Genomic DNA, 22,336 nt, shown 5'->3' with positions numbered 1-22,336 from the left:
TTTCCAAGATGTAAAGAGTGTGGAGAAAACCATAAGAGGTAGTGTAGTAACCTGAAGCTATAACTACTTCAGGCAGGAAGGCACAAGAGAAAGGAGTAGACATAAATCTAAGAGAAGAAAGTTAAATAGAGATATACACCTTGAGAGGAGCTGTGTGGACTTTGGTTGGAAATTCTGACAGGTCTAGCTGACCATGTATAGATGGTGCACAAATATACTGACCTTACTACACAGTTCCCTTCTACCTGCTGCCAGGGATTCTCATTGGCCAAACCCAAATGGAAGCCAAATGACAAGAGAACAAATTGATGTAGTCCATAGAATACAGATATATGGGCATACAGCAGTGTAACAATGTGTGAAAAGTAGACCTGGAAGTATAAATCAACAATATCCAACTAGGATGGCTTCTATTTTTTTGATAAAATAAGCAGCAGAATGTGACGGTTATTTTATGTGTCAACTTGGCTGGTCTTTAGCACCTAGATATTTAGTCTAACATTATTCTGGATGGTTTTATGAGGGTGTTTTTGGATGAGATATACATTTAAATTAAGGGACTTGGAGTAAAGCACATTGTTTCCCATAATTTGGAAGGGCCTCATCTAATCAGTTGAAGAAAGAGTAGACTGACCTCCCCCAAGCAAGAAAGAATTCTTCGGAAGGCAGCCTTCAGAGTTGGATTGCAATATCAGTTCTTCTCTGGGTCCTTCAGCCTGCCAGCCTACCTTGCAGATTTTTTAGCAGCCTCCATAATTATGTGAGCTAATTTCTTAAGATAGATAGACAGATACATACATACATACATATATACATACATACATACAGATATAGATATATAGATGTAGGTATATACATATATACATAAAACCATATATGTAAAACACATACATGTGCATGCAAACTTCCTGTTGGCTCTGTTGTTTCTCTGGGAATCCTGACTAATATACAGGGTTATCAACTGATAGTGTGGGTTGAGGAGGAGGAGGTTGAAGTGTGAGGAGAATGAAGAAATTATAAAATAGAGATCTCTCATAGTGGGAGAATTAATGGACTGTGCAATGTATGAGACTGGGGGACTGCTTAGCAACAGTAAGGGCCCACTTAAGATTATTACTGACCATAAATTTAAAATATCGGTCATCAAACTTATTTGATTTTCACCAGCCACCATCTCCTGGGACAGCAGATAGAAAGACTGAAGCAGGCATAGAGAGATTTAGGTTTAATTAAGTTTGGGATTTTGCCATGAGCATATGGCAAAGGAAGGAAGGCATGAGGGAGATGAGGGAATATTCTAGGGAGTGATTATTAGAATAAGTAGCACAATCTAGGTTGGGAAAAGAAGAGACACAAGAACATGGAGAATTAAGGGACAGTGAAAATGTTGTGAGACCAATAGGTAAAATTATGGCAATCTAGACCCAACTATTATATAAACTAAAATCCAAATGGGTACCATATCTTTCATTAACTAGGAAATAAGAACTCATCGACGGTCAGTGAAATAAATACTATGTGTCAGTATATACTGTTAAAAGATATCTATTTGGCTGTTAAGTGAGGAGTGTCAAATGGTGTAATAGGCAATGTGTTTTACAAACACATGTGAAGAGAATATGTAAATTGTAATTCTCTTTAGAAACTAAAATATTAACAATATGTTTTACATCTTTTAATGGAATTTAAAAAATAATACTTAGGAAAAATAACAGATCAGAGAAAGGAAATTTGGGATCTAAGTTTCACACACACACGTATGCAGGTATGTATGAGTATATATAAATATTTATTTAGATAAATACATATGTATGACACGATATATCTAATAGGGGTAGAAAAATTACTGAAGATGTAAATTAGAGTTGGAGATGAAAAGTGGAATTGGAGATGGAGCTAGAAATATTCCATATATAAATTTAATTTCTGCTTTTCATCTCTTATTTCTACTTACACTGTGGTGCTTTAAGTTGTGAAAACATTTCTTCAGAACCATCGGTTCAATCCTACTTACCTTAATTTGTTTTTGAGGTTTCTATGTAATTGTTGAAAATAATTTTTAGCAAGGAGAATTCATGGATAAATCCAGGTTGATCCACTCAGGTGGTGAGCCAGCCACCAGCTCTTGCAGTGACCAGGGCTTTGCACACAGGCAGGTATCAGCAATAACATACTTTTGATAATAATGATTATGTTGATACCCCAGGTACACCACTATCAAGTGTGTTGCACAGAGAACCCAGTTTGGTTAGCTGTGAGGACAATTACTGAATATGAATCTGACTTTTATGTCTGTTTTTACACACTGCAAAGAAAATAAATGTTAGAGAAGGAAGGATCTTGCAGAGAAAATAAATAGGGATGGGTGTTAGAGTGAGAATTTTTAAACTATGACTAACCAGAAACAAATAAATTAGAAATATCAATTGAGAGCTTTCCCCCACAACCCTATCACTGATCACACTAATATGTTTAATAAATATAAATAAGTACAAATACATCAATATGGAATCTTATCTACTTTATTATTAACTCATAATGATAATAATAATTACAGTTATTATAGCTAACATTAATGAGATGCTATGAGCTAGTTGCTGTTCTCACAGCCTTTCCATACATTTAAATGTTCACAATAAATCTATGACATAGATATTATGATTATCTCTAATTTATAGTCAAAGAAAATAAGAATGAGCCTCCCCAACTTGCTGAATTTATAACCAATATACATTCAACTCAATTTCTTTGATTTTGACATCTTAGGTCATGGAAAAACACAAGTGATACTTAAATGTTGAGCTTGAGGCTCTGGAAGAGATGAAATAATCAAAGGAGCTTAATTTTATAAGAATTTAATTGGCTGGAGTTTCAGAAGGATGCCCAGTAATAGCTGTTGAAATAATAAGGTCTTTTAAAAATCATTTCAAGAGATCAAGGCGCATGGGTCAGAGCTTGTGTAACGTGAGTTAACAGGAACATTCAATTAACTCACTCACTCCTCAGATGTGTTGATTAACTGTGCTGAACTTGGATAAGAAAAGCTGTGGTTTCTTCTATGTTTTAGTGGCAGTCATATTTTTCAAGTGTACAAATCCTACTAAGGAATATTCAAATAGCATCACTCTATTTACTGTATAGGAGTTTCTTATTGAAAATTTGGTTAATCACAAAACTATCTGGAAAAAAAATGTAAGTGAATGTTTAATACATTTCAAGATGGAAATATAGAAAACCTAAAAATCATAATGATAATCTAATGGATAGATGACATGTAGATAGATGATAGGTAGGTAGATAGATAGATAGATAGATAGATAGATAGATAGATAGATAGATAGATAGATGTAGATAGATGATAGAGAGATAGATGCATAAATATATAGACAGATACTATTTATTTTTAGATGTGGGGCAAGTGTTATAAATAAGCAGCCGTTAATATGATGTTTACCAAAGATTTGAGTATCATGAGTAAAATTGTATAGATACTAATTTTAAAGTAAAACATAATATATTCCATCTATAGAGGGATCAGGACTAGATTTGTTAGATATGCTCATATATTCTATTTTTTCCCATAGTAAGATGACAGAACAATTTTCTACTACTTTCCTTGTTCCCGGTTTTGTTCCTATATTGAACATGCATGCATGCAGTTATAATTGAGAAATAAATTTATCCCTTAAAAAGTCTTATTGCATATATATAAAATGTGTAAATATATATTTAATATTTATTTATTCATTCAATCATGAGATACATAATACGCTTCTTGTTTTTAGCTGTCCCTGAGACACACATTACAACCTCTTTACAATCCTGAGGGATTTATGAGAGCTTAGATAAAAAATGCAATCATTTACCAAGTGCCAGTGGGAGGTAAATGCTTCCACCAAGCAAACATCAGCTAACATAATACTGTGCTCAGTGCCATAACCCTTAACTCTACCTGAAGGGCTAAAACTTACAAAGTTTATAAGCATAAACTCAAATCATTACATTTGAAGAATGCTTGCAGAAAGGTTTTTCTATATTTTCTGTGAGTTATAACCAGTGCCAATTTGAAATAAACCAACCACACAAAGAATCAGCCTAGCCTTTTTAAGCCACCAGCTTCTCATCTATGAAGTGAGAATGGTGGGCTCAATGCTGAGATCTCCTCTGGCTTTAGTGGTATATATAATATTACTTAAGTAAAATCCTAGCCATAATTTTATTGTCAGATATGATAATTTGTTTATCTTAACTAAGTTTTTCTTCATTCTAATCATATTATAATAATACATTAGGATTGAATTGACCACCAGGATCATCTTGTCAAACTCATTAAACTTCCTAATGAAATGTCAGACTCTTCTACAGATAGAACATTAATACTCCCAAGTAAATAGCAATGTCTTCACAGGTCACAGGCTATTTAAATTACTCAGTTAACATTTCAAAGCAAGGTCTATGATTTATTTAATCATTCATATACTGATACAATCAAAGCTGGAACATTTTAAAATATATCTTTAATCACAAATCTACCTGCCCTTTCATTTATTAAGGCTTAGAGTGTGAACTTCTTATTTCCTTCTTCTTCCCTTTCCTGCCCTGAAGAATTTAGAGTATTGCATTCCTCAGAGTGTAGTAGATAAGACAGACACATAAGCAGGAACTAGCCAGCAACAGTGATGAAAGCCACAATAGAGAGATATGTACCACTAGTGAAGAGAATAGATGAGAAAGTCAATTAAGTTACATGGGAGGGGTCTAAAAAGTCATCACAGAGGTGTCTTTCAAAGAAGAGTTGGCCTGAATGGCATCTGATGGCAGGGAGGAAACTACACGTGAGCCATGGAGCCTACAGACAGACATATGGAATGGGCTTCACACTTTCACAAAACTGTAAAATTTGTATGTGAATCAAGTTTGCTCAGCTTCCCAAAAGGCTGATTCCAAGTAAGTGCTAATATCTGAATACTTATATGTAGGTGTATATGTATGTATTTATTTATACATATGCATTTTTTGTCTGATCATAATCATGTTCCCAAAAATAATAATATGTTGGCAGGTAAAGGTGACACAAAAATTGAACTTTTGTCTGGGTTCTACCTTGCTATGATCAGGAGCATGTTGTGCAACAAACTATATCCACAGAGTCACTAATTCACTATTGTTCTGTTCACGTGGGGGATTCAGACACCCTTTGAATAAATATTAATTTCATAATCCATCGTGTTTGGCCAATGGTTTGAGAGAAATGCTGCTCTTGTGAGAAAACTGACAGATTGGAAGATTCTGACTCATTATTGCTAGACAATGGATTCAGCTGCTTTTAAAAGGAAGCAGACAAGTCATTTACCTTTTTGTGGCATAAAGATTGAAGTAGAGGCATTTTACAAGAAATCTAACCAAACAAACACCACAAAGTAAATACACAGATGACAAGAATCCTTAGAACTTATTATTGTCACCATATTTTTCAAGGAAATTTTCAAAAATCCTTAGTTAAAAAGTAAAAAGTTTTCGGTAGATATTTTGAATAATGATTGTAAAAATGATAAGTTTTCTAAAATTATGAGATAGATAAAAAGTGGAATAAAAACAAGATAGATTTTATACCCAGTTAACTGTCTTAAAAAACTTGTCTCTGTCATTATTGAAAAACGAAAGTTCTGTTTCTGCTTTCATAAAGGTTGTGTATTATGTTTAGTTCTGTTGATTCATAAGACATTGAACATGAAGCGATTCATCACTAGTTTCAAAAGCTCCATGTCTAGGGTTTCATTTAATGGTGCAACACGGAAAAGGCTTTGGAGCTGCATAAATGGAACTATTTTCAATAAAAATCTCAAGCAGTTTAGGAAGTCTCCTTCCCACAAAACAGGTTTCACCCTCCGTCTCTTAGAATATTGATCCTGAAAAGAAAAACAATCACATACACACAAAGAGGTATACCTAGAGGATTCAGGTTAGGCATTCATTAGTTATTTATCAAAAACTTACTATGCTTTATGTACCACATTAAAAATGGAGGATAAATAGAGAACAAATAGGTACTTACCCTGCCCAGTCATAGATAAGTACAATGTGGTGTGATGACTTTTAAGATAAGTGTGGAACAGTGCCAGAGCACACAGATAGGTTGTTAATCTAGCCTGACAAAGAGTATAGGGATGAAGCAAAGTCTTCCACAAAAGTAGAAAGATGAAGATCAGATATGAAGACAATACCTTGCCTTATTTGAGCAAGAGCATAAGAAAATACAAAGATAAGATGAGAAAGCTTCTCAATAAGATATGGAGTAGATCTTATGAGAAAAAAACAATTTTGGACCTAAAAAGAGTTTTTCAGACTGAACAAGAATTTATCATTTAGTCATGGTGAGTAAAGATGAACACCAGGCAATTACTTAGTGAAAAAGAATTAGTTATCTTTAAAAGCAATTATAGTTTTCTCCTTTTTATATAGCTATAGACTCAGAGTTTTGTTTGTTTGTTTGTTTTTATCTATGGCCCAAAACATCATCATGTGGCCCTGACTAATTGCAGAGGATAGTAAATGTGGTTCCTCACTGAATAGGTATAAATTTCCAGCTAAAACTCATTTGTTCTCTTACCAAATGGAAGACAGGGATCATATGGCTGGTACCACTGTACTACCTTATTTGAAATTAAAATGGTGACCAGCAGAGGCAGCAAGTGTCAGCGATAGTGAATTATTATATGTACATAAAGAGTACAATACATAAATGTTGTGTTCTTAAATCTAGAAAATGTATGAAGAGTATAAACCTTTGAGATTGTCTATAAGAACTAGTTTCGGATATACAGGTTAAAAAATAAAACTTAGCAAACTATCTTTCAGGGGTCAAATATCCAACTATTACTGAATTAAAGGGCTATTTTTTCTTTTTCTTATATTAAAATAATTCAAAATGCATACCAGTGCAGTTATTTTGACATGAAATCTTGTTTCTCAAACTTGTAAAATATCAGAACTTAATTTGGAAATATAATATCAATTAATAAATAAGATTTTTAAAATCCTTTTTTTATGTCTTGAAAACCAAAATAGAGTCAACTTTTTAAAATTATATCTAGCAACTACGTTTATCAAGTAAGTTTGAATTGTGAGAAGTTATAAAATTCTGTTAGTTTTGTTTAGGTAAAAAAAATAAGTATAATTTTATTGAAAGCCCAGAATAGCAGGTTTCCACTATGTCAACAAAGGCATAATCTTATCTAGAAGAGAAGAAATCCATGGGAATATAAGAGGTGTAACATCTAACATGACAGGAACAGCTTTATGAAGAATACAAAAAAGAGGTTATTTTCTCACAGCTGTGGCAATAGTGAGTTTATTCAATGGATACCTACATGTGACATTTAGAAATATTAAAAGAGGCAGTTATTTATGTGGTTAGTTTCACATTTATTTCAAAGTCTATAGTGGTGAGAGTGGGAGAACAATAGGTTGAGTGAGAAAAGCACCTTAAAAGGAAAGAGAAAATGGGGTGTCTAGTTCCTTCTCCATTCTTCTAGCTCTTTGAAATTAAGCAACTGGGAAAGTCTCTAAGATTTAGTTTCCCTTATCTTTTTCCTTCCATTTCAGAATGTGTTCTGCTTGACTGCTGGGTTGTGCAGATTAAGTGAAATCATGTATATAAAAGCTCTTGCCACCAAGAAATGCATTGACTCGTAAACTGCAAGCAAGCCACAGGAGTAGTGATGGCAGTGGCAGTTTTTATTTCTTCTTTGGTGAGATATTTTTATTGAAAAAAATATATATATGAAGCTCACAAATACTTCCTGAATATCTGCTGCGTGATCGGCACTGGGTTGCTAAATGGTAGTGATTGTTGTGATGCATGAGGGGGAGGAGGAGGAAAGAAAGGAAATATTAATGCAAAGCAGTTATACAGCAGAGCAGAGATTGCCAATGTGGATCTTATTTCTTAACATGTCAGATGCCTTATTTTTCTGGGACGATAACATTATTTATGTACCTGTTATCATATTATTATGTTGCTTTGGCTCTCTAACGGTTAGTCCTACTGGCCCCTTCGAATTTAGTCTTAGGGAATTACCTCTCGCTCATGCAACACAGCTGACCACTTAATCAGTTGTCTTGCTCTTCCTTGGCCAGTAAGAGTGGATAAGACCCAACGTAGGCTGTGGTATACCCTCTCTACAGATGCCCTCAGACCATACTTTTAGTGCCACCAAAGCTGCTCTTGAAGATTCGCTTTCACTACCCCTCAGAGTTAATGAGTCAACAGCTTCCTATCACTTCTGTGAACACTTCATCTGAATAATAGAATCCCTTTGACCTATACTTAAGAAATGCAGATAGCCAAGCCTCAAGTCCCACATACTGATACTGAAATTCTAAATGACTTTCAGATATCTAGGTATTAAAGAAGCTCAAGTAATCTTGAGCAGTCAGCCAGTACTTGCTCATTGAGCTTGAGAACCACTTGCTTAGAGTCTTGCTATTCAGAGTGGGGTACAGGCCCTGGCTATATTGGTATCACTTGGGAACTTGTTAGGAAAACAGATTCTGGGCCCTGCTCTTAATTGGAATCTACAGTATTACAAGATCCCCAGGTGCTTCTCATATAAAGTTTCAGAAGCATTCGGGAAGACATCTAGTTTTTAAAAACATTTGGGTAAGCAAGAGATTATAAATCAATGTAAAATGCTAAATTCAAATAAGGTATAATACATGGTTTTAGAGGAAAAAGAGTTCTTAATGTATGAAATAGCAACTCATTTGTAATTTTCTGATATCATTTTTAGGTTATTAATATGTACCACGATGTGTTGAAGAGTTTATTTTTTTAGAGAAAATGGAAATGGAAGTTTCTCTTCCCTGTTACTATAAAAATTCTTGGAACACAGGTCTCAATGACTGATGGAGAATATTGCTCCATTAATGCTGCCTTCTGCAACTTTCAGTTATATGGTGCTAAATGATCCAATATTTTGGAAGGTGTCCAAGTAGGGCATGCTGAATCTATTTCAACAATGATAAAATTTTTATTTTGGTGAGGAGAGCAAAAAGTTTGATTTTAACCGTATCAATGTGAATAGAGCATTAGACAGGAAGGGGGAGAGGAAAGGAAAAAAGGGGCAAAAGGTAAGGTGTTTCAGTTGACGGTTGAAATTACGCTTAAAAGAGGTAGAAAGTTTTTCAAATTACAATTAGGTTTAACGCAAAAAGGATGAAAGATTGAACTCAGTAACTTAAATACACAGTATTAGTTTTAGTTGAGAGTGGAAAGTATTAGCTCTTGTGTCAGACATCCTGGTTTCAAACCCCAGCTGCATGATCGACTATAACTTTTAACTCTTTATCCCTCAATTCCTTCATTTAACAATTGTGAATGATGATGCTAAAAGGAATTTTTGGCAAGGTCTAGCTCACGTGTTGGTTTGTGTCCTTACTAGTGTTTATTAAAAATAACTAAAAATACTTTTTTAAAGACTATGCAGAACCAGTGTCACACGATAAAGATTTCCCAGGAACCATGGAACCACAGATCATAACTGATGCATTTCTGTGCATTAAAGGTCATTACATTACAATAAACAAACAAACAAAACCAAACAAAATAATTGCTTAAGTTAAATAGATAATGCATGGAAAGCTCTTAATATGATAATACACAGGCTGGCCCTGGCTGGTAGTACACACAGAATAAATACTAGTAAAGTGTTAGCTGTTGTTGCCGTTGTTATCATCATCATCGTCATTGTTGTATATCCTAGTACTAGGAAATTTCCCACTTTATATTTATATATAATATTTGAATATATATATATATATATTCAAATTTTATATATATATATATTTTGAATAGAGTAAATAAGTACAATGCTTGGCCAATGGTATATACTGTATTATGATTATATAATTTTATTATGTGTTTTGAGAAGTCTTTCCCCCACAAGACTAAGATTTGCAACAAGGCTTGGGAAAGTATTGATTTCATTTTCTCCCTGCTTCACACAGTGCCCAGGACCCAGGACACAGCAGTGTAATAAATAATGTTTTAAGATGAAACATGCAAGTATTTTACCATCATCTATAAATTGTATCACATAGACAAATGAAAGTCTTGCTTGAGTTTCAGTTTTGTTTCAAAATTAATAGGAAGAAATAGAATCTGCTACCACATAATACACTTGGATAATTATTGCTAATAATAACCTGGATACTTGCCCATCCAGTCTCTACTGTATTCATTTCCTGAGGCCAGTGTAAGAAATTACCACAAATTGAGAGTCTTAAAATAAGGGAAATTCATTGTCTAACAATTCTGGAGCCAAAAGTCAGAAGTCACCAGGCTGAAATCATGGTGACAGCCTTCTCCAGTCTCTCATGGCTGCAGGCACTCATTGATTTTTGTGGCTGCATCTTTTCCATCTTCAAAGCCAGCATATTCAAATATCTCTTTACTCTGTCTTTACACTGCCTCCTCCTCTAAGTGTGTGTCAGATAAGAACACTTGTGATTGAATTTAGGGTCCGCTAGGATAATTCAGGTTAATCTCACCATCTCAAAATTATTTTTTATTAAATTTATTGGGATGACATTGGTTAAAAAAATTATATAGGTTTCAAGTGTACAATTCTATAAAATGTCATATGTATATTGCATTGTGTGTTCACCACCCAAAGTTAAATTTCCTTCCGTCACCATATATTTGACCCCCTTTTCCCCTATGTACCTCTCTCCTTCCTCCCTTCCTTCTAGTAACCATTACTCCACAGTCTGTGTCCATGAGTCTCTGTTTGTCATGTTTGTTTTTTGCTTTCAGTTTTATATCCCACATGTAAGTGAAATCATATGGTTCTCAACTTTTTCTCTCTGAGTTATTTCACTTAGCATGATAATCTCAAGACCATCCACGTTGTTACAAATGGCAGTATTTCATCTTTTCTTATGGCTGAGCAATATTCCATTGTATATATGTACCACATATATACTAAATTCTTTATTCAATCATCTATTGAAGGGTACTTCAGCTGTTTCCATTTCTTGGCTACTGTGAATAATGGTGCAATGAACATCAGGGTACAAATATCTTTATGGATAAATATTTTCAAATTTAGGGGTAAATACCCCAAAGAGAGATTACTGGGTTATATGGTAATTCTATTCTTAATTTTTCAAGGAATCTCCATACTGTTTTCCATAATGGCTGTACCAGTTAACATTCCCACCAGCACTGTATAAAGGTTCCTTTTACCTCACAACCTAACACTTGTTATTACTTGTCCTGTTGATTTAAAATCTTAATTACATATGCAAAGACCCTTTCTCTCTGTAGAGTACGATGTACACTACACATTCCAGGAATTAGGACTGCTATCTTTGGGTCATTTTTCAGCTTACTTCATGTTTCTACATAGGAACTGATTAAAGAATATGGCATGAATAAAGAAATGCTTAGTTTGTGAACAGCCACGTACTAACAGGTAACATTAACTGGAAAGAACAAGAAAGAACACACTAGTTCTCATAACTATTATCTCAGATGACTCTCATAATAACTGTGGGGTTGGATGGTGGCATTTTTACTTAAATATTAAAAATATTTAATTATCACAAAGTGTCAAAAATGTGATTTGAAGTTCTTTTTTGTTTGTTGTTGCTTTTGGTCTCTGTATTTTAACTCTGCCAACTATCTCGCTACTTTTGACCTTCTAAGGACTGGTATTTTCTACATATCTAAGGGGAAGGGGAGTTTAACTGTTTCAAAATATTTTACACATTTATGAATTCGTACAATCACTAGAAATAAAATCTAAAATAATGTTTTTTAATCAACTTTCTTTAAAAAATAACATTTTATCACTATAAATATAGATTGAATGCTGAAACCTTTAAAAATAATCTTGATTGATGACCTGCAAACTATGCATGTTTCATTTATTTATGACATGTACTGGAGAACAGCCCGCTTTAATATTCAATATTTTTAAACACTCAGAATATTCTGAAAAGCTCTAAGCAAATCCAAACACAATTTACAGTCATTTGGGGATTTGTTTGAAGTACTAATAGCTATCTACTTGAAATTTATTCTGAATTTAGTACTCTGATATTATTAACTCATAGCTTACGTGGTGTTGTTTCTACAGATCAGAATTTATAAACTTTGAAACGGAAGCTGAAATTTAAGAAATCATGGGGATCACTTCATCCAAACCCCTTATTTACCAATGGCACTAATAAAAAATTGTGGCATCTAAGGTGACAAAGCGAATAAGTCTTAGATGCTGGCAAAAACTCCACTCTCTCAATATCAGCCCAAGGCAAATTTCTTTTCTCTTGCTTTCTTTTTTTCTCCCTCCCTCCCTTCCTTTTTTTCTTTCTTTTATATATTTTTTCCTTTTGTGGTTTCCCTTTTTTATGTTATTCTTCTCTCTTTCAATGCAGCATGTCAATAACCAAAAGTACACACCCTGCCTCCCAGCCCCATATTAAAAGATTTAGGATAGCAAGTGTTAGCAGTGTCTGATCAATATGAAGTTTTCTGATTCTCTCTGACTTTCAAAATCATTAAAGTTTAAGGAACATCTCTCATAATTTAGAGATTACCATTCCTATGAATTATGAAGTGATGTATCCTATACAATTTAAATACATATAACCTATTTAAACAATATTTATTTTTCAGTCAGAAAATATTTATCAAGTTCCTATATCTTCCAGAAAAGATACAGAGGCTATAATGTTAAAAAAAAAAAAAGATAATATTCGTTTGTTTTTATATCTTTAAAAAAGAAATGTGCATGTATTAATAATACTTTACTATACTTTAAAAATTTTTAATATGGTAGATTACATGGTGTGTGTGTGACTGTTTTAATAGACTTTTTTTTTTAGAGTACTTTTAGTTTCACAGCAAAATTGAGAGGAAGGTACAGAGATTTCCCATATACTCCCTGCCCTCACTCATATATAGCCTCTTTCATTATCAAAGTCCCCAAAGTGATATATTTGTTTCAACTAATGAACCTACATGAGCGTATCATTATCATCCTAAGTCCACAGTTTACATTAGGTTTCCTTTTTGGTATTGTACATTCTAAGAATTGGGACAAATGTATAATGGCACATAGCCACCAATACAATATTACGCAGAGTAGTTTCATTGCTTAAAAATCTTGAGTGTTCTGCCTATTCATCTCTCCCTCCCGTCTAACCCCAAACAACCACTGATCTTTTCACAGTCTTCATAGTTTTGCTTTTTCCAGAATGCCATATAGTTGGAATCATGCAGTATGTAGCCTTTTCAAATTGGCTCCTTTTATTCAGTAATATGCACTTAAATTTCCTCTATGCCTTTTCATGTCTTGATAGCTCATTTCTTTTTAATGCTTAATAATATTCCATTGTCTGGATTTTCACAGTTTATTTTTCTATTAAACTACAGAAAGAAGGTTGCTTCAAAGTTTTGGAAATTATGAACAAAGCTGGCATAAACATCTGTGTGCATGGTTTTTATGTGGGCATAAGTTTTCAACTCTTTTGAGTAAATACCAATGAGTATGATCACTGGATTGTATGGTAAGAGTATGTTTAAATGTGTAATATGCCAACTTTCTCCCAATGTGCATTTTATGTTCCCACCACATGTTGTGTGTGTGTGTGTGTGTGTGTGTGTGTTTTACCACAATTAAAAAAAGAAGAACAGTGGAAAAGAGTGAAAAAGGACAATCAATGAACTATATAATGTAATTTCAAGAAATGTTAACTACTATAAAGAAGAAAAAGCAAGATGGGCTATCAGATTTTTCTGTTTTTTATTATTTATTTATTTATTTTTTTTAAGTTTTCAAAGACAAAGAGCTACCCCATTTAGTAATTCAAAAAATAAAACTAACACGAAAAGCACTAACTTGTGTCTTATGGATTTCCATTATGGATTAAATGGGATGTTATATATATATATTTTTTTTTTTTGTAAATTATTTGTATATTATTAGAATTTGTTTCTTCTTCTGTCCATAATGAAAGCAGAATTCATTTCATCCTTTCTAACTTGCTTAAATAGATTCCCCCACAATGCATTTCCTTTACTTAGTTCTCTAACTAGTCATAGCTCCTTAGTTCTCTAACTAGTCATAGCTCCTTTACCCTCCCATAACTAGTCTATATTCTTGAGTAAAGACTACTTAAGGTGCAAAGATATCATGCAGGGGATAAAACCCATTTCAAGTTGGGACACGAGGAATAATTAAGCACATAGGTTCCTGTTCTAATATCGCACCAATGGTGCACAGAGGAGGGGATAATGGAAGCAAGGAGAGGTTGAGAAGCAAATACAACAAAATAATGAATCTGTGATGATTGAAAACAAAGCAGTTCCCCAATTTCCTTCCAGGCAGAGAGATGGAGATGATCATTTACCTAATGTTATATGACTAAAGCTTCCTTAGTGCCATTTATATAGAAAAATTTGAATGTAGCAAGTAAATATAAAATGAGAAGACTGAAGATCTTTGATATGTTTGGAATGGGATTGAATTATATACAAGAGATTGAATTGTATATAATTATATCATATATAATTACATACAATTACATATATTCAATTATATATTAGAATTATATATAAAGGGAGCATTGCTAACAAAGATATGGTGTATAACTTGGGACCTAAAATGATTAAAATATTACTTATGTTCTCCATCCTGAGGGATAGTAAGAAAATGAATGAGAATGACAGGGAATAATAGAAGTGTTTGATGATAGTCTGGATATTTTATTTTATTGGTCTAATATCTAGTGACTTTTTTTTTTTTTTGCAAAGAACCCTCCTTTCCTATCGCAGATCCACTTTGTTTTGACTACAGTTGATCATATCTAACAAAGGGTAGAAATGTGACTCAGATTTGGCCAATGTGCCCCATTCCCCTGGCTATTGGTGATTGGCTTAGGTATGGAAACAATTAAGGATTTTTCCTGGGATTTTTCTGCTGGTACAAACTGGATATTATTGCTAAGCTGGCAAGATGTGAATTAGACAGTGCTTGGTTTTCTTGTCTGCCATGCGGAAAGGGACTTTACGAAAAGTGGAATGATACTATCTAGATATTAGAGAGATAGAGTCCTGTCTTACCTTGGTATTTTTATTTAAATGAAATATGAAGTTTTTGTGTATTTGTTTGTTTAGAACTATTTCTTAAAGAAATATTTATTTGTACATAGCGTTGTTTATCGATGTCCCAATCTTACTCAGAATCCCACGGCAATAATAAAGATAATGATGATGATTTGTTAAGAGCTAAATGTCTAAATATGTGCTAAGGGTCTTATGTGCATTCTTTCCTCACTTACTAAATTCACAGTATTGTAAGATACCTAAAATAACACAAACCTTCCCCTTTCCTTGAATCATGGCAGAGGACACTGGATATTCTCTATCAGAAAACAGAAACAGTAGCCCAGATGCAGCCAAGGGCACAAGTTACACAATTTAAACTGAGATTCATTCCTAAAATTGTTTACAATGTTGGTATCTAGCCAACACTCTGAAGAAGGAAATTACAAGTTGGTGGAATTAATTGATTCCAGCAGCAAATAAATGAAATTTAAGGTAGACTCTAATCTCCCATAAAACACCAGTCCTAGCTTACTTCTGAAGTGCTGAATAACAATTCTATGTCCTTGAAAAGTAGAAAGTTCACTGATATTGTTATATCTGACAGTAGAAATTTTAGGTTTATTTTTCTGTGTATTATGCTTTGGCCATATCAATCAGATTGGCTGCCCCAAGGTCTTCTTATAACAGATATTTATAGCATTGATTTGGGGATTAAAAACATACTCTTCGAAAGTAAACTGGACTGAAGCTGAATTCAGCTACAATCAAAATTAACTGCTTTCTTCACAGCAATAAACAAATAACAATCTTTTTACTTACAAGAGTACTTTTTTAAATTTGCTTTCTTAATCATGAATGAACAGCCATCAATTCTAATCCTTTTATTACTTTCAAAAGCCTTCTCTTCAATGAAGCATTCAGTGACCACCACACCTGCGTAGGTATTGCCCTTCTCTGCCTCCTTACAATATTTTATTGTAAAATGCTTATTTCAATGTGTTTTTATTGTAGTTATTTTGTGTAATTTTTGTAATTATTATTGTATCATTATATATCTTATGCAAAAATATTATCTATTATATAATAAATTCTGTTCTTTACATTCTTCATTGTCAGAGATGGTTTTGTACAATTGAAATTTAATATTTATATACCTTGGGACCTACCACAATGTTGGGAATTAAATAGTGTGTTTATTCTAGAACGAATATATAAATAAATAAATCTTATATATACATCTAAATAAGTAATGTTAGAGTACTTCTATAGACAGACTTATATCCATAAAACATTCCCTCCTTGCCTGTTTAAAAAAAATTTAAAAAAACACCTAAGCTGTTTACTTGGAATATACAAAATGTCATAGATGGTAGAGTGATTTAATTAGTATCTCAAAATTCATGTCTACCTGGAATCTCAGAATGCGACTTTATTTAGAAGTAGAGTCTTCAGACATATGATTAAGTTAAAACCAGGTTATACTGGATTAGAGTGGGCCTTAAATTCAGTAACTGGCATCTGTATCAGATAAGGAGAGAACACACAAAGATGGAGACATATAGAGAAGGCCAAATGAAGACAAAAGCAGAAATTTCTGACAAGCCAAATACTGTCAAGAATTGCTAGGAGGCCTCAGAAACAGGAAGATGCAAGGAAGGGTTACTCTCTAGAATCTTCAAAGGGAGCATGGCCCTGCCAATATTTCAATTTTAGACTTCTAGCTTTTGGAACCGAGAGAGTAAATTTCTGTTGTTTTAAACCACCCAATTTGTGGTACTTTATTACAGCAGCCTTAGGCTACATACAAATGGGTTATAGTGAACTTTAAATACTGGGTAAACAATTAACTAGAATAATCAGTTGATGAAAATTTCTCAGAAATAATCACTAAAAAGGCAAATCAGCAGAAATAAAATTAAAAGGTTGCAATGAAATTATTTGAAAACATCTCAGGCATGTCCTGAATGCAGTATATATTTGACTAAAACTCATATATCTATTCATCTGCAGGCAGGCATGAGAATTCATTTTCAGAATGATGACCCTGAAGCACTAACACATCGTGAAATAGCCCATCATCTTCATTTGAGTGCGTTTATTGAAGCAAGATGGAATAATTTATTTTTGAGAGATTTATAGATACAAGAGTTGAACTAAATGGGTTTTCTTCTTAAAATTTATTAGTTTTCTCTTGATTGGTGGTTATTAACCTTTATTATTATTTTTTGTTTGTTTTAGTCATGGTTTCCCTCAGAATCTAAACCCTCTCCTTTGAAAAATATATGTATGCACCTATTCTTTTTTTCTGTTATCTAATAATTTCAGGATGATCAGAGATTCCCTGATACCAATTTATACCTTGCAGGGTCTCTAAGCATCCCTATTTTGGAGAATAGCAAATTAGGAAAGACAGTTTCAATCTCCAGATTTGGAGATAATATTCAATGTTTATTCAATTCATTTAATTCATTGGTGCTAAGAAAAAACTTACATGTGGTCTTAATTTATTCTCACTGTACACAGTCATGGCCCTGTGTTTTTCTTTTGTGAAAAAAAGTATAAATTATGATATTCTAGAAAAGGTAGGATTCTAGCATTAAAGAGACAACACCTAGATAAAGAAATAATTCAGACAAAAGCAAAGGTAAAATCACACAATAAGAATAAGAAAGAGGCTGTGTATACACACAAGATATTGTAACATACATACATGTACAAGTGAATGCTCTATCAGTGGTACTTACAGCATGTCTCTTAACTACTCAAAACCCTTCAATGATGGCCTACTATATACTAAAGCTAATTACCATGGACCTTAACTATTTATTAAGAAAAGTTGTTAATATAAAGGCTACCAAATTTTGGAACATTTTTCCATAATGCAAAAGTTTTTTTTTTAGTGTTGAACCCATATTTCCAAGGAAAATTTAAAGCAAGAAAATTAGAAATAAAATGAACACATCCCCTCTATTTCTAAAGTTCCATTGCAGCTCCAGGCAGACACGACTTCACTAATCAGACATGATCCCTGTAATATGTAGATACAAAAACTGGCTATGTAGAAAACAGGCTAGATGTTATTCACTGTCTGAGGCACAAGGCATACAGCTGTGGAATACAAGGGTCTGCAGGGCTGGGGGCATTGCGCTGGCTTGCAGCTTCCTGATCTTGGCAGAGGAAGGCCTGCCTTAAGACAGACAGCTCTGAGTGTTTATAGAGTTGTTCCTAAAGTTTAGCCTACAAGCTGTATATTCAGCAATCCTAATGATTTTGTGAGATCTCTATATGGCTTAATAAATCCTTTTTCTTCTTGTCAGAGGATTCTTTTTGCCACAACTGAGAACAGTAACTGGTACATTGTCCCTAAAAACTGATGTTTTATCCCTCATATGCACGGGTATGCGTCAATGGCAATTGGAACTATTTAGAAATCCACAGATTGGATAGTGACTTGACTTATGGCAAGATTTTTCTCCGAGGCACTTAAAACAACAGCAATAAAGCAAAACATAAAAAACTGTATGAACCATGTGAAAAATAATGAGCAAAAAATTGAGAGACAAGAAAGAAAGAAAAGTTGAGTCAGGAAATAGTGAGAGGGGAAGCATGCCATTGAGAGAATAGCTTTGACAAATTTCTGATTTCCATCGCTGGGCAGAGTAAAGCCTACTTTTATGATTCCTTACTGTATTATTATTATTTTATGATTCCTTATTTTATCTTTATCTTGAACTATCTTGAATGAGTCTCAGTAAAAGAATCCATCATAAGAATCTATACTAAAGCAAACCACCACAGAAGAGAGCAGAAAGGTAGGGGGCCACATCTCCCTCCCTCCCTCCCTCCCTCTCTCTCTTCCTTGCTTCTTCCCTCCCTCCCTCCTCCTCTCTTCCTTCCTCCCTCTCTTCCTTCCCCCTTCCCTCCTTCCTTTCTTTCTATTTTCCTTTTATCCTCTTTCCCTTTTATCTCTATCTGCTCACTAATTTAATAAAAATGATTTCAATACTAATCTAAATCAAGCATATTCAACTAATATTCCCTTACAAAGTCCCGAACATTATCAAACTCACACATCTCATTAAGGAGTTTCAGCTAATCAAAGATGCTTGTTCCGAGGCCTAATTTGTCTAGTATTTCAATACCTGTATATTATCCTATTCATCACTTGATATTTTCTTATATCTAGGACCAATATAGACCAACTTATTTTAGCCTAGAGAGGAAAAGGATAAATTTTTTTTAAAAAATGGAAATGATAATGAAGAGAGGGTGTTTTGAAAGTGCAAAGTCAAAGACAATTCTGAGCTTTGGAGTCTCTGATATTGACTATATCACATAATGATACAATTAGCATATACATTGAAGTCAGAGAAGAGAGGTTGATTTGTCTGTTTGTTTGTCTTATTTTGTAGTGCAAAATTTTATATTTGTTGGAACCATATAATATCCAAATACAAAATGCAAAATAAGCAACTGAATGTACAAAGATGGAATATGTAAGAGACATCCGAACTAGAGACAGATTAGGAAGTTACTTGACGACTGGTGATATATCTACTATAAATCAATTTTTGAGCTGTGAGAAACCTCACATTTTGTAAATTTGTGCACTAAAACTACAGCATGTATAGCAAAAATATGATTGGGAAAGGTCACTTACGATGTAACTTTGTAATCATAGCATTAACAAAATAATAACAATACTAATAAAAGTACAACCACATTTTAATATTTTACAGCATTTATCACAAGAATCATAGTCAATCCTTTGCAGTACCACTTAGGATTTAGTGCTTTTTCCTTTGAGATATAGATCCTAAAGGGAATTGACTTTTAATATAGTACAATGTCATCAAAATTAAAATCTGACACATATTTTCATTAATCTCTTCCCTTAATGAAGCAGAAAAGTCTTCTATACTCATCTCTTAACTAGACATCTTGATTCAGTGAAAACTATCTTTATAAAATGATTGAAGGCACTAAATCATCTGTACAGCACGAAAGTGCAATATATCCTTCTGCATATTTTCTTGTGTCATTATATTGACAAAGATTTCTCTAAAATTTGACCAGGCTTTCCCCAGGTTGTTTTCAAACCCTAACATGCTGGGGAAAATTACATATAAATCAACACAAATTTCAAAACTTTACTGACATCATTCCACTACTTATTACTTGCTAATATGGTGATTTGGTACAAAAAGTATACATGGTAGTGGAATATATTTGACTTGACTATTTCATGAAAGAGAATATAACCAGAAAAGTAGACGGCCAAGACTTGAAACCTAGAGACCACCTAAATCCCAATGAAAAACAGTCCAAGACACAGGTTTAATAAAAGTGATGCCCATGTGAAGATAGATTGAGATAGAGATAAATGAAATAAAGGAGCTGGACAAGTTCTGATTAACTCACAGCTCACACTATTTCTAGTCCCACTGTCTATTTTCTTTGTAAAAATTCTATTTCTTTTCCTCTCTCCCACTTTGTTCTCTATGATCTCCAGTGTTCTTTCTCAGTTATAATTTTAGGTTTTGAAGTGTTATGCCTTACAATCTGAGTCATGAGACCTCAAGTGGCCTGTTCCAGGTGTGCCTGCATGGATGGCAAAATCAAAATGCTTTCTGCCGTACATAGCATTTGCTTTAAAAATAAAAATGTGTAAATATTTTTACCTTTTCAAGTAGCATCTGAAATCTTAAAAGTTAAATTCCTAGGTGCTAATGTAAAAGCGCCTTTTAGTAGCTGCTTTCATATATGGAAAAATGCTGATTGATTCTTTAATAACTTTTCAGAAGTCTCTTCTACTGGGACTTCCTCAATACCATTACTCAGCAGTATTCAGGGAATTTCAAGTTTCTCCTATAAATCTCTTTATACCTGTACTGTCTCCCTCACCTTTTGTATTTTGTTTAATCAGTTTACGTGTTTTATTTTTTCTTACTCCTAAACTAAAAATCTTCTAGGCAATGTCCATGTAATTTTACTATACAGGGTATGGGTCAGTTATTTTGTTCAATCTCTACGTACTAATCATTGTCAAAATGACAAATCTAAAAATTCAATTAATATAAAGGAATCAAATTAAAAGCTGATGTTATATGTTCACCATTTAGTTGATGACATATATTCATTATTATATTCTTTTTTCAAGAAATCAAAACCTTTTTCTGGTTATCAATTTTCACCTTGTAAATTTTTAATATGATGAAAGTAATTATTAGTAAATTTAATTATACAACTTACATTTAGCAGATATTTCTTTTGCAGAGTTATATTTCTTTTAGAACTATTTTAGCCTACACACTTAAGAAAATTAATATTATACTATAAAATAGCCCCCACTAACAAAATGGTTTGTCCTCATATGTACTTGTTATAAATAAATTATAGTTTGATTTTGAAAGTGTTTTCTCCTTACTTGAATGCTAGATTTTAAAAAAAAAAAATTATCAAGTTCAAAAGTTATCTGATGGAATTATATAGAGGTTTAAATTAACCCATCATAATTCTCTCATTATCATACAACTGGGTTCATGTTGTTATGTGTATGTGTGTGTACATGTGTGTACATGCAAATGTACTTTCTTTCCAATTTTAATACCACCTTTAACGTTGTTTTAAACGTTCCCCTGGTATTACACGATCTGTAGAAAGTTTTTGACTTGAGTAATCTAGCCTTTTCACTGAGCTCTCCCTGAACCCCTGTGAACAAGAAATTATCCAGAACATTGAGTACTCTGGTGACTCCGATCTGCTGACATTTTCCACTATAAACAGGAAATCAAAAAAGATTTCAGCCTTAGGAAAAATGTTACCAAGGCTGCCCCATCACACTTTCTTAAGAAGACTCAGACGAAAAACTCATTAAAAAAGAAATGCAAATACAATAATTATCAGAAAGCCATTTAAAATTTTCCTGCTTTTCTTTATCCCAGTCTTTGCACATCTGAGAAACCATTTTAATGTCATAACCAGAGCACTGATGCTGAATGTTGATATGAGACATTTGTAGTCTATTTTTTTAACCATGACATAAGGTGGAAACTAGGAATAATATAGCTTATCTGCTTTTAAATGTCTCAAAAAATGAAAGTAAGGAAAAAAAGGAAGAAGGAAATAAAGAGAAACTAGTAACAGCTGAAGTCATTGATTTGGGATTCAAAATAAACCATAATTAATGGGATCGATTAAAGAAAATATATCATTAATTAG

General features: G+C 33.2%; 1 protein-coding gene across 4 annotated transcripts in view; it reads right to left on the bottom strand.

The window, feature by feature from the left end:
* LUZP2 (leucine zipper protein 2) overlaps positions 1–22,336 on the bottom strand; it is a 390,997-nt gene that overhangs the window by 169,396 nt on the left and 199,265 nt on the right. The window lies entirely within an intron of this gene.

This window comes from Pteropus medius, unplaced genomic scaffold, assembly GCF_902729225.1.
Source record: "Pteropus medius unplaced genomic scaffold, Ma_sr-lr_union100, whole genome shotgun sequence".
NCBI classification, from domain to species: Eukaryota; Metazoa; Chordata; class Mammalia; order Chiroptera; family Pteropodidae; genus Pteropus; species Pteropus medius.
This window is presented reverse-complemented; position numbering and strand designations above follow the sequence as displayed.